Source organism: Schistocerca serialis, chromosome 4 (assembly GCF_023864345.2).
Source record: "Schistocerca serialis cubense isolate TAMUIC-IGC-003099 chromosome 4, iqSchSeri2.2, whole genome shotgun sequence".
Taxonomy (NCBI): domain Eukaryota; kingdom Metazoa; phylum Arthropoda; class Insecta; order Orthoptera; family Acrididae; genus Schistocerca; species Schistocerca serialis.
The window spans coordinates 546954483-546968711 of record NC_064641.1 but is presented as its reverse complement, the minus strand read 5'-3'; positions in this window follow the sequence as shown (position 1 = coordinate 546968711).

Sequence of the window (14229 nt, the reverse complement as noted above, 5' to 3'; positions counted from 1 at the left end):
TCTCACGCTCCGCACATAGCTAAGATATTCTGTCCACGACCGTGGGTAGGACTTCGCATGACTTCACGGAAGCTCCGAGGCGTAGACTAAAGGAACGTTCCAGTCCGTCGGCTGGGAACATTCTGGCCGTCAGCTCCGTGTTGTTGACCGGCAGAATTTTTTCGATACCGTGTTCGTCGACATCGTTCCTTTCTCTCAGCACCAACAGAAAACACGCACACTCCACATGTACACTTGATTCGCAGCTCTCATACGCAGTAAAAAACAAGAACCACAATGCGCAGAACTGGGAAACGAACCTGATTGGGCCGCCAAAGTACCCCTCTGAATCACTGGGCCAACAATGTTACGGGAGTGTACCATTCTCTTTGTCGTGAAGGTGTACCTGTAATGGACAACAGTCGCCATTGCGCATGGTCGCCTTTGGACACTTTTGTGGCGGCGTTCGTAGCGACAAACAATTCGCTGTAGAAACGGCTTACGAAGTCACCGCCACACTTTTAATAGCGGGCCGACCGGTCCGCTGGAACAGTGAACAGAAAGATGAAAACCCAAACACTCTGATTAAATAAAACTCGGTACTTATCTTTATTAACGAAGATACAGAAACACAGTAGTGAACTCTGTGTCTACAGAAATCTGTCTAGTTCGAGCCGGAGCGGCTAGGTCAACGTCGGCTGACGACAAACAACTCTGCTGCGATGAACACACAACTGACCAGCAAGTACACAATTCGGTGGCGAGTATACAACTGAGCGGCGAATACAGAACTGTCCTAGCGCTCGCGACTCCAGCGCTTAAGAAACCAGAAGCCAGCGGTGGCGCGCGCAGACTTGCGGCGATTTCCTGTCTCGCTGGCGCTGCTTATGCGGACGGCGTCCGGACTTTGATGCTGCCAACCTTTTGGCAGCGGGCTCGGGTGGCATTACTGGCTAGGATATAACACTCCTCCCCCCCAAATCACCGCACCGTCGTTGAATAATGACGTGGCGAGCGTCGACGGCGGGGGAGGGGTTTGGCCGCAGGCGTAGCAGAAGAGACCGGGGCGGAGACTGTTGTCGGTGGCAGTCCCCGGTCCGCACCCCAGCATTGGCTGCGCGGGGCCTCGGGAAACACCGAATGAAAACCGAGGTCAGGGTGCACGCCTGTGACCACGGGCGCAGCTTCTGGTACTGGACGCGACGGGGCGTCGGGACCCACGAAGAGAGGCAGCGTCTCCTGACGCTGCGTCGACGGCTGCTGAGTGGGCGCCGGACAAGGCGCTGCGGTGTCAGACTCCTTGGGGGTGCCCAAGGAAAGCGGCTGCTGGACAGGCTGCACAGCCACCGCTTGGGAAGGCGGCCCGGCTGAGGGGACGACGTCCATCAGCTCCGAAGGCGGTGGCGACTGAAGAGGGACCGCAGGCGCCGGAGCGACCACCTGGGGCGCTCCCGGATGAAGCTGCGCGGGAGGCATCAACGGGACGGGCTGTCGGCGTGGTAGCGGCGACGGCTGCTGCTGCTGCCCTGGGGGGCGGCAGCGAAGTCGGAAGGCGCGGCTGGAACCCGCCGCGGACCAAATCTGTGGACAAAGAACGAGCGGCAGAATCCGGGCGGCCAGCGCGGCGCAACTGGTTCTGATGCCTCCTGTGCACCCCAGTAGCACCTTGAACAGTATAAAAACCGCGACCCTGGACACGTATCACGGTACCACGTTCACAACGACGGTGACCGTGATAAACTCTGGAAAAAACGGGGTCGTTGCGCTGAAAACGCGTACGATGCTCAGAAGCGGCGGGTCGATCCGGGGGGTGCAACAACCGTAGTAGGGTGCGATGACGACGGCCGTGGAGAAGCTCCGCAGGCGAAGGGCCGTCGCGTGGCGTGGTCCGGTACGACGACAGGAACGTGATGAGGGCCTGCTGACGAGAGTGCGTAGCACGAAGGCGGTCCATATGATCCTTGAATGTGCGTACAAAACGTTCCGCTGCACCATTCGATTGAGGGTGGAACGGCGGAGTAAGAACATGGCGAATGCCATTGGCAAAACAAAAACTTTCAAATTCAGCAGAGGTAAATTGTGGACCACTGTCAGACACTAAAACTTCTGGAAGACCCTCAATACAAAAAATTGAAGTCAACGCCTGTATAGTTTGTGCAGACGTTGTAGACTGCATGGGCACAACAAACGGAAAATTACTAAATGCATCTATCACGATGAGCCAACGAGAATGCCAATATGGACCAGCGAAATCAATATGTACTCGCTGCCAGGGACCGGCAGGGCGTGCCCACTCAAAATAGCGTTGAGGCGGAGCAGCTTGGTGTTCGGCACACGTCGAACAATCTGTAGACATCTGCGTAATCTGCTTATCAATGCCGATCCATGTACAATGACGGCGGGCAAGCTGCTTGGTGCGCACCACTTCCCAATGACCTTGATGCAACAAGTCGAGGACCTTGGATTGGAGCACTTGGGGAAGCACTACACGAAGCTGGTCATTCTCGGTGCGTAACAGCAAAACTCCGTGCGAAACAGACAACAGATGACGTTGCGGATAATAGCGAGGAACCACAGGATCCGATATGTCCTTTGCCTTTGACGGCCAATCACGTTGAACAAAACGTAATAATAAACTCAGATGAGGATCCGTAGCTGTCTCACGTGCCACCTGACGATAATCAATCGGAAAATCCCGGAGGGATTGATGCTCATCGGCGTCAATCTGATGGGAAGAGTCGTCAGAGGAATCGAAGACATCATCCGCAGCAATCGGCAATCTAGAAAGCGCGTCAGCGTTTGCATGCTGAGCTGTAGGGCGATACAGTATCTCATACTGGTATTGTGATAACAAAAGAGCCCAACGTTGTAGTCTCTGAGCTGTCCGCTGAGGAACTGGTTTAGACGGATGAAACAGTGACGTCAGGGGCTTGTGATCTGTTACTAAATAGAATGGTCTACCATAGAGGTAGTGATGGAATTTTGTGACACCGAACACAATAGCCAACGCTTCCTTGTCCAATTGGCTATAATTACACTGAACTTCGTTTAGCAATTTAGATGCGAACGCAATAGGACGTTCGGTGTTACCGACTCGGTGAGACAACACAGCACCGAGGCCGAAAGAAGAAGCATCACAAGCTAACACCAGAGGCTTGTTAGGGTCGTAATGGACCAGAGAACGATCATTCAATAAAGCCTCTTTAAGCTGCTGAAAGGCTGATTGGCAATCAGCTGACCACACAAACGGAACATTCTTACGGCGGAGACGATGCAACGGTGCAGCAATCTGTGATGCATTAGGTATAAACCTAATATAATATGTCAATTTGCCAAGAACTGCTTGCAATTCCTGCAGATTGCGAGGGGCGGGCAAATCACGAATAGCTGCTAAATGTGACTGTGAGGGGTGAATGCCTTGAGCATTAATAACATGTCCCAGATACTCCATCTCCGTAAGGAAAAATGAACATTTATCGATGTTGCAACGTAGGCCTGCCTGAGACAACACTGTAAACAAACACTCCAAATTACGGAAATGTTCAGCAGGCGTCCGACCGGACACAACAATATCGTCTAAATAGTTGCAACACGATGGCACATTAGCCAGAAGTTGTGACAAAAAACGATGAAAAACAGCTGGAGCTGACGCACCACCAAAAGGCAAACGCAGAAAACGGAACAACCCCAACGACGTGTTTATGACAAAATACTGTTGTGATTGCTCGTCGAGGGGCAATTGCAAATATGCTTCACGGAGATCAATTTTGGAAAAGAAACGAGCTTCCCCTAACTTATCCATCAGCTCGTCCGGTCTAGGCAAAGGAAACGAATCAATGACAGTCTGAGGATTAACTGTCGACTTAAAATCAGCACACAAACGTAACTTGCCAGACGGTTTCTTTATAATAGCTAAGGGAGAAGCCCACTGGTTCACTGAAACGGGTTGAATAACACCGTTGTTTTGCCAACGACGAAGTTCATCTGCTACAGGTGCCCGGAGGGCGTGAGGCACTGGACGAGCACGAAAAAATCGAGGCTGAGCATTATCTTTTAACGTAATGTGAGCGGCAAAGTTCGCAGCACAACCTAGTTCGTCTTTAAATATGTCACTGTATCGTTTACACAAATTGGTTATGCTGTCTTGAGGAACAACAACAGAATTAATTTGCAACACATTGTCTGGGATAGACAGGCCAAACAAGTCAAAACAGTCTAATCCGAAAATGTTTACACTGTCTGTAGCGCGGAGCACTGTGAATGAAACTGTTTTTGTATTGCCACGGAATGTGGCTGGCACGCTACATACACCTAACACAGGAATTTGTTCTCCACTATAAGTAGCCGAAGAATGTTTTGCCGCTGAAAGTTTAGGGCGGCCGATAGCCGCATACGTAGCACTTTTTATGAGAGTCACAGACGCACCAGTGTCTAATTGAAAACTGAAGGTCTTATCCTGGATGCGTAGCTTCACAAATAGTTTATTACACTGTCTCTGGATCGGTGCAGTGGAGGCGGAAGACACAAAATCAACGCGTTTAGCGCGTGTTCGCTGCTTACGGCAACTCGTGGGTTGGGCGGGTGGAACAACAACTCCCGCTTCACTTGCAGTCTGTACATTACGTTTTACAGCGTTTGAATTACGCTTGGGTCGCATAGCAGAGGGCTGGGTGGGTGGTTTATTGCGAACAAGTTTAATACCCACACGAACCGTGGAAGAGTCTTTAAACGCGACCTTCTGGGCGGGCTGGCTTTGAAGAACATGAATATCCATGGGCTGGGCAGCACTAGAATTGTTCTTGCGTTTACGCAAACAGTCTGGATGTGTCCTTTCCTTTGACAAAAGTGACAAACCGCGTTTCTTAACGGGCAACGTTCACGAGGATGAGCAAGAACACACTTAGGGCAAGACTTAACTCTATCATTTTGCACACGCGGCTGACGAATGTGTTTAACATGACGCGGCCGGCTAGTGTTTACAGTCTGACTCTGCCGGTGGGGCCGCGGGCGTGACATAACTTGCTTAGCACAGGCAATTTGAGAAATACATGGCTGATCTAACTCACACTCAGCATAGTCAAAAGTATCTTGGGCTTCAATGATGTTCATCACAGTCTCTAATGACGGGTCAGGCAACTTTAAGATACACTCCTGGAAATGGAAAAAAGAACACATTGACACCGGTGTGTCAGACCCACCATACTTGCTCCGGACACTGCGAGAGGGCTGTACAAGCAATGATCACACGCACGGCACAGCGGACACACCAGGAACCGCGGTGTTGGCCGTCGAATGGCGCTAGCTGCGCAGCATTTGTGCACCGCCGCCGTCAGTGTCAGCCAGTTTGCCGTGGCATACGGAGCTCCATCGCAGTCTTTAACACTGGTAGCATGCCGCGACAGCGTGGACGTGAACCGTATGTGCAGTTGACGGACTTTGAGCGAGGGCGTATAGTGGGCATGCGGGAGGCCGGGTGGACGTACCGCCGAATTGCTCAACACGTGGGGCGTGAGGTCTCCACAGTACATCGATGTTGTCGCCAGTGGTCGGCGGAAGGTGCACGTGCCCGTCGACCTGGGACCGGACCGCAGCGACGCACGGATGCACGCCAAGACCGTAGGATCCTACGCAGTGCCGTAGGGGACCGCACCGCCACTTCCCAGCAAATTAGGGACTCTGTTGCTCCTGGGGTATCGGCGAGGACCATTCGCAACCGTCTCCATGAAGCTGGGCTACGGTCCCGCACACCGTTAGGCCGTCTTCCGCTCACGCCCCAACATCGTGCAGCCCGCCTCCAGTGGTGTCGCGACAGGCGTGAATGGAGGGACGAATGGAGACGTGTCGTCTTCAGCGATGAGAGTCGCTTCTGCCTTGGTGCCAATGATGGTCGTATGCGTGTTTGGCGCCGTGCAGGTGAGCGCCACAATCAGGACTGCATACGACCGAGGCACACAGGGCCAACACCCGGCATCATGGTGTGGGGAGCGATCTCCTACACTGGCCGTACACCACTGGTGATCGTCGAGGGGACACTGAATAGTGCACGGTACATCCAAACCGTCATCGAACCCATCGTTCTACCATTCCTAGACCGGCAAGGGAACTTGCTGTTCCAACAGGACAATGCACGTCCGCATGTATCCCGTGCCACCCAACGTGCTCTAGAAGGTGTAAATCAACTACCCTGGCCAGCAAGATCTCCGGATCTGTCCCCCATTGAGCATGTTTGGGACTGGATGAAGCGTCGTCTCACGCGGTCTGCACGTCCAGCACGAACGCTGGTCCAACTGAGGCGCCAGGTGGAAATGGCATGGCAAGCCGTTCCACAGGACTACATCCAGCATCTCTGCGATCGTCTCCATGGGAGAATAGCAGCCTGCATTGCTGCGAAAGGTGGATATACACTGTACTAGTGCCGACATTGTGCATGCTCTGTTGCCTGTGTCTATGTGCCTGTGGTTCTGTCAGTGTGATCATGTGATGTATCTGACCCCAGGAATGTGTCAATAAAGTTTCCCCTTCCTGGGACAATGAATTCACGGTGTTCTTATTTCCATTTCCAGGAGTGTAGCAGCACGAATACGAGAATCTGCAATGTTTTGAGTAATGGCGTCTCGTAACATGACATCACTGTAGGAAGCTTCACACACACACAATTAAATCGGCACTGGCGGGTGAGGTCCCGTAAATCTGTTAACCACTGTTTATTAGATTGATGTGGCAGTTTCTTTAATCTGAAGAACTTGAATCTGGCTGCTGCCACATGAACTCGCGACTCGAAATACTCAGCAAGCTTGTTAACAACAACGTCATAGTCTAAAGCTTCTGGCTTGGATTCCGGGAACAACTTACAAAGTAGTCGATAGACTTCCATGCCTGCAGTGGAAATTAAATAAAGCTGCCGCTCAGTACCCGTGATTTTGTAGACTGTCATGTGCGCCTGCAACTGCGCGAAATATTCTCGCCATTGTTCTCTTGATGCATCAAAAGCACGGAAAGGTTGTGCTGCCTGTGCTTGTTCCTTTTGTGTTGGAGGATTAGCCGCTTGTTTGGCGATTGCTTCCACCAGACTTTGTATTTGCTGACTCTGTAACAAGATCAACTGTTGTAAATCGGCAGACATAGTGAACACAAATTAAACCAGCACCCAAAATTTTATCGCTATAATTAGTGTAACCAGAAACAAGTTGAACCAGCCCTGCACACGAGTTCGGAAGCCCTCGTCGCCAGTTTTGTGGCGGCGTTCGTAGCGACAAACAATTCGCTGTAGAAACGGCTTACGAAGTCACCGCCACACTTTTAATAGCGGGCCGACCGGTCCGCTGGAACAGTGAACAGAAAGATGAAAACCCAAACACTCTGATTAAATAAAAGTCGGTACTTATCTTTATTAACGAAGATACAGAAACACATTAGTGAACTCCGTGTCTACAGAAATCTGTCTAGTTCGAGTCGGAGCGCCTAGGTCAACGTCGGCTGACGACAAACAACAACTCTGCTGCGATGAACACACAACTGACTAGCCAGTACACAATTCGGTGGCGAGTATACAACTGAGCGGCGAATACAGAACTGTCCTAGCGCTCGCGACTCCAGCGCTTAAGAAACCAGAAGCCAGCGGTGGCGCGCGCAGACTTGCGGCGATTTCCTGTCTCGCTGGCGCTGCTTATGCGGACGGCGTCCGGACTTTGATGCTGCCAACCTTTTGGCAGCGGGCTCGGGTGGCATTACTGGCTAGGATATAACAGACACCATGCACCAAGCAAACTAGGCCACATTGGCGTGTGAAAGCCAACCGAAACGTAAAAATGGAACATGCATCCATCAAATAAAGGAGAGACAACCAAACTGACAACAATTCAGAAGTGAATGAATAATGGATAACCCATGGTAAAGACAGCACTTTGACTAAGGGAACTCGAATTTGGTCGACGGTATCCAACGCAGACCGCTGTAGACTGTCCATTGCTGACAGTTCTTAGTGAGCTACTTTGGGGAGTAATCGATTGCTGGAAGGTCTACAACATGTTTTCGTGACGTTTTCTAAGTCCAATAATTTATGAGGAATTCATCAATGTCATAGCGACCGTGGCCTCAGTGAATTAACTAATTGGGTAGATTACTTCTACATCTACATTTATACTCCGCAAACCACCCAACGGTGTGTGGCGGAGGGCACTTTACGTGCCACTGTCATTACCTCCCTTTCCTGTTCCAATCGCGTATGGTTCGCGGGACGAACGACTGTCTGAAAGCCTCCGTGCGCGCTCTAATCTCTCTAATTTTACATTCGTGATCTCCTCGGGGGGTATAAGTAGGGGGAAGCAATATATTCGATACCTCATCCAGAAACGCACCCTCTCGGAACCTGGCGAGCAAGCTACACAGCGATGCAGAGCGCCTCTCTTGCAGAGTCCGCCACTTGAGTTTCATAAACATCTCCGTAACGCTATCACGGGTACCAAATAACCCTGTGACGAAACGCGCCGCTCTTCTTTAGATCTTCTCTATCTCCTCCATCAACCCGATCTGGTACGGATCCCACACTGATGAGCAATACTCATGTATAGGTCGAACGAGTGTTTTGTAAGCCACCTCCTTTGTTGATGGACTACATTTTCTAAGGACTCTCCCAATGAATCTCAACCTGGTACCCGCCTTACCAACAATTAATTTTATGTGATCATTCCACTTCAAATCGTTCCGCACGCATACTCCCAGATACTTTACGGAAGTAACTGCTACCAGTGTTTGTTCCGCTATCATATAATCATACAATAAAGGATCCTTCTTTCTATGTATTCGCAATACATTACATTTGTCTATGTTAAGGGTCAGTTGCCACTCCCTGCACCAAGTGCCTATCCGCGAATTGGTATCCCGTCAGGACCAATGGACTTTCCTCTGTTGAGTGATTCTAGTTGCTTTTCTATTCCTTGGACACTTATTTCGATGTCAACCATTTTTTCGTTTGTGCGAGGATTTAGAGAAGGAACTGCAGTGCGGTCTTCCTCGCGAAACAGCTTTGGAAAAAGGTGTTTAGTATTTCAGGTTTATGCGTGTCATCCTCTGCTTCAATGCCATCATCATCCCGGAGTGTCTGGATATGCTGTTTCGAGCCACTTACTGATTTAACGTAAGACCAGAACTTCCTAGGATTTTCTGTCAAGTCGGTACATAGAATTTTACTTTCAAATTCACTGAACGCTTCACGCATAGCCCTCCTTACGCTAACTTTGACATCGTTTAGCTTCTGTTTGTCTGAGAGGTTTTGGCTGCGTTTAAACTTGGAATGAAGCTCTCTTTGCTTTCGCAGTAGTTTCCTAACTTTGTTGTTGTACCACGATGGGTTTTTCCCGTCCCTCACAGTTTTACTAGGCACGTACCTGTCTAAAACGCATTTTACGATTGCCTTGAACTTTTTCCATAAACACTCAACATTGTCAGTGTCGGAACAGAAATTTTGGTTTTGATCTGTTAGGTAGTCTGAAATCTGCCTTCTATTACTCTTGCTAAACAGATAAATCATCCTCCCTTTTTTTATATTCCTATTAAATTCCATATTCAGGGATGCTGCAACGGCCTTATGATCACTGATTCCCTGTTCTGCAACATACAGAGTCGAAAAGTTCGGGTCTGTTTGTTATCGGTAGGTCCAAGATGTTATCTCCACGAGTCGGTTCTCTGTTTAATTGCTCGAGGTAATTTTTGGATAGTGCACTCAGTATAATCACTCGATGCTCTGTCCCTACCACCCGTCCTAAACATCTGAGTGTCCCAGTCTATATCTGGTAAATTGAAATCTCCACCTAAGACTGTAGCATGCTGAGAAAATTTATGTTAAATGTGTTCCAAATATTCTCTCAGTTGTTCTGCCACTAATGCTGCTGAGTCGGGAGGTCGGTAAAAGGAGCCAATTATTGACCTGGCTCGGTTGTTGAGTGTAACCTCCACCCATAACAATTCACAGGAACTATCCACTTCTACTTCACTACAGGATAAACTACTACTAACAGCGACGAACACTCCACCACCGGTTGCATGCAATCTATCCTTTCTAAACACCGTGTGTACCTTTGTAAAAATTTCGGCAGAATTTATCTCTGGCTTCAGCCAGCTTTCTGTACCTATAACGATTTCAGCTTCGGTGCTTTCTATTAGTGCTTGATGTTCCGGTACTTTACCAACGCAGCCTCGACAGTTTACAATTACAATACCGATTGCTGCTTGGTCCCCGCATGTCTTGACTTTGCCCCGCACCCGTTGAGGCTGTTGCCCTATCTGTACTTGCCCAAGGGCATCTAACCTAAAAAACCGCCCAGTCCACGCCACACAACCCCTGCTACCCGTGTAGCCGCTTGCTGCGTGTAGTGGACTCCTGACCTATCCAGCGGAACCCGAAATCCCACCACCCTATGGCGCAAGTCGAGGAATCTGCAGCCCACACGGTCGCAGAACCGTCTCAGCCTCTGATTCAGACCCTCCACTCGGCTCTGTACCAAAGGTCCGCAGTCAGTCCTGTCGACGATGCTGCAGATGGTCACCTCTGCTTTCATTCCGCTAGCGAGACTGGTAGTCTTCACCAAATCAGATAGCCACCGGTAGCCAGAGAGAATTTCCTCCGATCCGTAGCGACACACATCATTGTTGCCGACATGAGCGACCACCTGCAGATGGGTGCACCCCGTACCCTTCATGGAATCCGAAGGACCCTTTCCACATCTGGAATGACTCCCCCCGGTATGCACACGGAGTGCACATTGGTTTTCTTCTCCTCTCTTGCTGCCATATCCCTAAGGGGCCCCATTAAGCGCCTGACGTTGGAGCTCCCAACTACCAGTAAGACCACCCTCTGCTTCAGGTAGATAACGCCCTTCTGTCAGAAGTTTTCAAAAACTGCTGATAATACAACTATGATGTGAATTAAGTACTTTCGTTACCTTAAAATATTCCATATAATCATAAAAATATCATTAGAACTGCACATTCGAAATTTTCTTGTAGCTACAAGTGAACAAACAAAGATATGATGGAAAAAGTCTGTTGCTTAAATAGATACCGGTATCTAAATTTTCTATGAATATTAACATTTTTAGGTATTCTTATAAAAGTAATAGTGTCAACAGAATTAGTTCACCACTGTTAACACTCGCCCGAAATTTTACATTTTAAAATTTTGAAAAATGAATATTTATTGTCTTTAATGATTTCTTGCACCAGATTCCGTAATTGGTTTGAAATTTTCAGTAAAACCTAGTCATAGTAGCGAATGTAACTTCTTCCGTTCATATTTTCAAGCTCAGGGCTCTTTTTACACATCTACATAAATTTTAAAAGTATATTTTGCATAAAACTCAACAATTAACGAAATCTGTATTTTTTTATTTTTTGTGGTGGTCATGAAGCATATTACGGAATACGCATTGGTATTGCTAAGATTCTGCTAAAAGTTGTTTTCAGCTTCTGCACCGTTCTTAATGATCAGTACCTATTTAAACATGATTTTGTTAATAAAACTTAACGTCAATCAACGAATTTATTTTTTGGACACAAGGTATTACGCGTTATGGAAAATCGTTGATGTTGCTAGAGTTAATGAACATACAGTCTCTTTGGTAATTAGAACCTTGATTAACCTTTTAATGAAAATGCAGTCTCTTTGGTAATTAAAGTCTTTATTAAACTTTTAGAAAGTGTTCCCCCGAGCATCAGTGAAGACTACAAATTATTAATCTCAAGAGATGAAAGCATGTGACATCGTTGATGCATACTTTGTAATCGGTAGCCACCTCGGCGGTAATATACAGAAACAAACCATGACTAGCCACAGGGATTCACCATCTCCTTTTCCTGTCACATTGTTATGAACAACACAAGAGCCTCACTATATCTCCACTGGCATTCAATTCAATCTCCTACATTCAACAGTAACATTAGAGACAGAAATATCACCCCTCGTGAAGGCAATATACCATTGTCTGTTTGGAACGAGAAACTTACCTTTTAAGCCGTCGAATCTAAGAATTGGTATCTCACAGCCAAAAACGCCAATGTCTTTAATGATAGTGTGTAGACTTTACAAAGTACTTGAGTCTTCTATTACTTTAATGTGTGAAAAAAAGGGAAGCTTGCCTCGTACATACACAATGTAATGAACCAAGCCGTCTTCAGTCCTAAAAAAAAAGCGCGTCACTAGTTTGCATTGCTTCAGCTTTCTATCGATTTTTATGCACTAGGAGAACGAATAATTTGTTGTTTGTAAACTTTTTTTACGTTTTTTGTTATAATGTTGTAGATATGTGACACTTGACGGTCGGGACAACCTGTGTCCTGTCAAGTTAGCAAGTTTGCTACGCCGAGCCGGCTGCTGAATCGCACCGTACGGCAAAGATAACAACTACGATGAAGCTGGCCACTACGAACGTTTGCCGGCGACCGCTAAGAACTAGCACTTATTGTTAAAGAGAGAGTCAACGTTACATGTTTGCTCGCAGAGAAACGGTTCTTGGTTTATCCTTTTAGAATTTCAGTAGGATCCGAGTACTGTTCGAGTAGTGAGCCTGAGAATGATTATCTCAAGAGTGTGATGAGATCGGCACACACGTACGATACGAGAGTTAGTCTCCAGTGGGAATAGAACGGAAGTGTGTTCAAATCAGTTCTCTATAGCAAAGAAAGGTATTTTGAGAAGATTATCGGCAGCTGTAGAAAATGATTACTTCGCAGATTTTGGTAGAGTATATACTCGTCAGGCAGAGGAAAAGTTCGAGGTTTATTGAAGTGTTAGATTATTTGCTCCTGTGTGTGGTTAGTGAGGCGTTGTGGTACTTAATAGCTACACGTTGGTAGGCGCATCGTGTTTCTATATTTTTCGGAGATTTTCCGTTCGATGGTGTATGTGACGAGACGTGTTCACTAGAAGTCGTTTGGTTATTTTGTGTTTGAGAATTAAGTGAGAATTAAGGCACGCATGCATTGCATTATTGTGGTTGTATAGGTGTACACAACACTGAGGAATAGTGACTTACCGACATTGGGTTAGGATTCATGTGTGACTTCGATGTCAGCGTCATAATATAGTAAATTCTGGAAATGTCGTTTGATGCACTGAATATGTAGTCTACAGGAAAGAGAACGGTTGTCCTGGGTAATAGCTATTTAGTGAGAAACAATCGAAAGTTTACTGAGACCTTGATAGCTTGTCTCTAAACGGCAAATCAAGAACCATTTATTAGAGGGCACACTAACTCTTTCTAAAAGAGATAATCGAGAGCTGGGTTTTGTGTTTTAAATGTCAGTGGGTCGCGGAAGTAAACACCTGGAGTAGTCGAGTTTTGTTATATTATTTAAAGTTCATATAGCAGAAAAGTGGCGGTGATAATTAGGTTTCTGTTTTACTTTTTATTAGATTTTAGCTTAGTGGGGTTTCGAACAGAGCAGCAGCGCTCGTAAAGTAAAACGCTGACTTGTAGCAGTTAACAATTAATTGCAAGAAATGAAAAAATAACGGTTTTAAACTGCAAAGGTCAGTACGCGACTTGTCCTTTATCCCAAGATTATTACAGAAAAAAATATAATAATGAAAGTATGATTTCAAAGCGAATTATTATTTTATGTATATATTTCCGTAATATAGTTAATCCAAAGGCCAATAAAATAAGACTGGAATACTGGTAAAAGCAACGTTTAAAGAAATTAAACAGAAGGAATAGAAGTTTTCAGTTATGAACTTGGTACGAAATGAAAGGTAATTAATCTTTATTTGGACAGGGAAAGGAAGTATACGCTTTATTGAAAGGTGATTAATAATAAATGAAAAGTTATTCCATTTTATTCTTAGAGGTTGAGATTAACGAAATGATTTCTTACTATGAAATTTCAATGAAGCGAAGGATATTGTTGTAGCAAGGCACTACTTATAGAAGTTATTGTTCATTGACAACGAGAGATAAACAATATTAGACCGCTACGGTCGCAGGTTCGAATCTGCCTCGGGCATGGATGTGTGTGATGTCCTTAGGTTAGTTAGGTTTAAGTAGTTCTAAGTTCTAGGGCACTGCTGACCTTAGCAGTTAAGTCCCATTGTGCTCAGAGCCATAAACAATATTAAATTATATCTTTGCCTTGTGGACGTATTCTCTTATTTATGCAAGAATTTATAACGTTTACACTCATTGAGTCAATATAGGGTTTTTCGTTGAAGCTTTAAAAGAGGAGCAACTACAAAAGGCAACGGATCTATATGACGTA